The sequence below is a fragment of the Phytophthora infestans genome, genomic scaffold, assembly GCF_000142945.1.
Source record: "Phytophthora infestans T30-4 supercont1.52 genomic scaffold, whole genome shotgun sequence".
In the NCBI taxonomy this organism is placed as follows: domain Eukaryota; phylum Oomycota; class Peronosporomycetes; order Peronosporales; family Peronosporaceae; genus Phytophthora; species Phytophthora infestans.
Genome location: NW_003303707.1, coordinates 884,759 through 888,872, shown reverse-complemented (window position 1 = coordinate 888,872; position 4,114 = coordinate 884,759). Strand labels below are relative to the sequence as shown.

Genomic DNA, 4,114 nt, shown 5'->3' with positions numbered 1-4,114 from the left:
CTGAAGATAACACAGCTGGGATGATGGGTCAAGGGAAGAAGGGACATGCAGCCGAGCCTGGTAAGGGATTTAGCAGATGAAAGACATAGAAGGTAGAAACCCAGGCAGGTATAGGCTTAAATATCAATACAGACTCCAATTTGCACAGTGACACGCAAGTGCCTTCCTGCCCTCAAGAACCGGAACTACATTGGCCGTACGAGCTCCGAGAAGGTTGGGAATTGCGAATCTAGTGTTGGTAGTGATAACTGGATAATACATTGGCCAGATCCTACAACCTAGTGAGCTTTTCCTTTACTTGTGCAGATCCGACAGGTTAACCGAATTTACTACTTGGTCGGTTACACCCTAGGGGCTCTCAACTCTCAAGATCCCGTCACAGGAGGCGGCAAGTACGACTTAAAGGACAACACAAAGGCAAGGGAACACACCCGCAAGGCAACCCTACGGCCAGATCCACGATCTAGGCCCCGGATCCATAAGCTCGAATATTCGCTTAGGATACGGAACCATCCACGGACGCAGAGTGAAGATTTTCCACTGCTGCTCCACCCCATCCCCACGTCTCGCCAAGACACTCAAGCTTCACCACTTGAACTCTTCGGAAGTTACCGAGAGAGCAGATCCCGCCCTACCGACGGGTACACAAGGTGAGGAAAGTTCAGCAGAACACGGATCATCGGGGGACCCCCTCCGTTAGTCGGTGTCTGGGCGCAGTTGGTAAGTTGGATCTGGCAATCTCGCAGATTTTGCTGATCCCGCTACACCACAATCTTCCGATCTACCGGATCCATGGCGTAATCATTATGGTCACCCTATTATGGGTACACTCATCTGGATCCAGGTCGCTTGGATCCACGTCACTGTAAGTGCACACTCGTCGTCGATCTGAGCTCTCCCATCATCCAACATCATCTCGCAACCGTCTGTGATCTCCATTGTCCCACGAAAGTTCGAGATCCGGCGGCACATAAAACCGGAAAAAACCACCTAAAAAAAGAGCATGCCAAACAAAGTCTCACATTTCGCTGAATAACTTTTGATCTAGAAGAGTTAGACAAATTCTGATTGCGGGAACGGCTCCGCCGTGTGTTTTTACATATGTCTATGTCCCGTAGATAAAAAGTACATGTTGCAAAAAAAGTACATGTTGTACATAAATCTACCTTTGATATTCGGATTCCCCGTGAAAAACTACGCCTAGGCCGCAGGGTTACAAAGACGAGTCATTGCACTTATGCCCTTTTATAGACGCTTTTAGAAATCGGCCAAAACAGTATTTATTAATTTAGACAGTGTTCCGCTGACATGTCGCATGCTGCGATATGTCCACGTGAAAGAGCACCGAAAAGCACCCCTAGAACACCCTTCATACCCGTTCTAACGGTTCTCTTTCATCTTCATAATAATCAAATTAAAGAACACCATACAAAAAACAAGATCTCGTGTGTAGTGGCTCGCCAGGCATACTAAAACCAAGATGTCGTGTGGGCACATGCCAGACATCATATCTTGCGTTTGCAAACACACGCAAAGTCGGTAAACAGCTCAAAACGGGCTAAAAAGTAGACAGCACCCGGACTTCCCCGGTGGTCACCCACCCGAGTACTACCCGAGCTTGAGGCTGCTTAACTTCACAGAGCAGACGGGATATGGTGCTTTCAGCCTAAGATGGCCGTCTACATTTGACTTTGACCGACACACCTATTAGTGTTTATCACTCGTATACATTGGTACAACACATTTACACACTCACATGTCCACATACGTGGCCATAGACTGCACACGATGGCCCCCAATACCCCTTCTGGCCCTCAGAATTGGCTGGGTGGATGGCTACACTTTATATAGTAACAAAACAAAAAGGGGGGTGGTGTGGCGCACTCCAATACAAACGTGTGGCCAGCAGCTCACTCCTACAACGCAGCATACGTATTCTCTCCGATAGGAACCCCACACAGACCGACACCTTCATACACAGCAGTGCAGATAGCCGCCGCACCCCATATTTGCGCATACGCGGCCTGGAAACAATGTTAAACCACCAAAGTGGCCATTTACGACTTGCACAACCATACCTACGCTTCCTATGCGACATGACATGTGCACGTACGCGTCTTAGGCAATATGAACACCTTCGACACCTTCATACATGCACAGCGCGCGCTCCGCTTAAGTACGACACTAACTTGTCATATACATCATGCGTTTCCTCCCGTCACCTTTCATCACCTCCATATTCACACCCATGCGCCGTCACCTTCCTCGCGCCATCACCTTCACCATTTTCACCTCCATATCCGCGCTTCCTCCGCCGTCACCTTCCGCGTACGCGTCCATATTCGCTGCGTTTCCTCGCGCTTCCTGCCTGTTATTAATCCAAGCCAAAAACATCTCCAAACCCATACAATTAGAACAGCAAACAACTTCGCATTTTTTCACAAAGTCCTCAGCTTCATTTTGCATACTTTATCCTAGTCTAATTCACGCTATTCCGCTCTCTTTAACATACTTAAACTAAGTCTAATTCACGCTACTCTGCTCTCTCTAACATACTTAAACCAAGTCTAATTCGCGCTATTCTGCTCTCTTTAACATACTTAAACCAAGTCTAATTCACGCTATTTCGCTCTCTTTTAACATAGTTAAACCAAGTCTATTTCATGCTATTCCGCTCTCTTTAACATAGTTAAACCAAGTCTATTTCATGCTATTTCGCTCTCTTTTAACATAGTTAAACCAAGTCTATTTCATGCTATTCCGCTCTCTTTAACATACTTAAACCAAGTCTAATTCACGCTATTTCGCTATCTTTTAACATAGTTAAACCAAGTCTATTTCATGCTATTCCGCTCTCTTTAACATACTTAAACCAAGTCTAATTCACGCTATTTCGCTCTCTTTTAACATACTTAAACCAAGTCTATTTCATGCTATTCCGCTCTCTTTAACATAGTTAAACCAAGTCTATTTCATGCTATTCCGCTCTCTTTAACATAGTTAAACCAAGTCTAATTTACGCTATTTCGCTCTCTTTTAACATACTTAAACCAAGTCTATTTTATGCTATTCCGCTCTCTTTAACATACTTAAACCAAGTCTAATTCATGCTATTCCGCTCTCTTTAACATAGTTAAACCAAGTCTAATTCACGCTATTCGCTCTCTTTTAACATACTTAAACCAAGTCTAATTTTACGCCCTGCCGTCTAGCTTGCCCTGTTAAACCCCCATACTAAAATCTCCGATTTTGGCTCAGAAATCATTAGCGCTGGCACTTAGCGATTTTCACGCAAAGTGTTTCTCGCTTTCTGCCTGTTATAAACCCGATACTAAGGTCGCCGAATTTGGCTCGGAAAACAATAGCAGCGGCACTTAGCGATTTTTGCGAACAAACCTCACTAAGCCAAAACAAAGACTTTGACGATCTTAAGCTTAACAGTATTAACTCTCTACCAGCACTTTGACCGGTTACTTTCGCCGCCCCATAGCGAAAGTAAATCACTTTAACGCAGCCTTATTTCGACTGCTTAACTTTATAGTTTTAACATTGCGCGTTTGCAATTGGGGGGAGAAATGTTCATTTCTGAACAAATCAATAGAACAAGGGCTAAATCTCAGCAGATCGTAGTACAAGACTACTCTCATGCTTACAACACCCCGTTCTGTAGTTAAGTCGTCTACAAAGGATTTATCTTTCCCAATATTTGAAATTACAAATCAGCCTACTCTCCACCGCCCGTACTTGACAGGCAGCGGAGTGCGTTGCAATTGTATGATGTTGGGTGTCCAGAAGACACCTATCGCTATTCGCGGCACATCGGGAAAGGTGATTATCGTCTATTCCAGCATGGATTCTGACTTAGAGGCGTTCAGCCATAATCCTACAGATGGTAGCTTGGCGGCACTAGCTTTTCAGCTAACCGCAGTTACCAATTATCTGAACCAACGGTTCCTCTCGTACTGGGTTGGATTAACTTGATGCCGAGTTGTCGCATTACCCAGTCACTATCAGCATCAACTTCACTGACGATAATCACATCGTCCACATAGAGACCCAGCAAGGTCAGCTTGCTATTGTAGTGACGAAAGTAGAGACATGGGTCCATCTTGCT

The 4,114-nt window shown here is 45.1% G+C and overlaps 2 non-coding genes across 2 annotated transcripts; both read right to left on the bottom strand.

The window, feature by feature from the left end:
- Positions 1-1,562: 1,562 nt before the first annotated feature.
- On the bottom strand, positions 1,563-1,676 carry PITG_33383. Its single transcript, XR_009934777.1, has one exon. It is a non-coding gene; the product is annotated as an 8S ribosomal RNA (ribosomal RNA).
- Positions 1,677-3,714: 2,038 nt separating this feature from the next.
- PITG_33382 lies at positions 3,715-3,975 on the bottom strand (the record flags this gene model as incomplete). The annotated part of the gene is made up of 1 exon (XR_009934776.1): positions 3,715-3,975. It is a non-coding gene; the product is annotated as a 28S ribosomal RNA (ribosomal RNA).
- Positions 3,976-4,114: the final 139 nt, after the last annotated feature.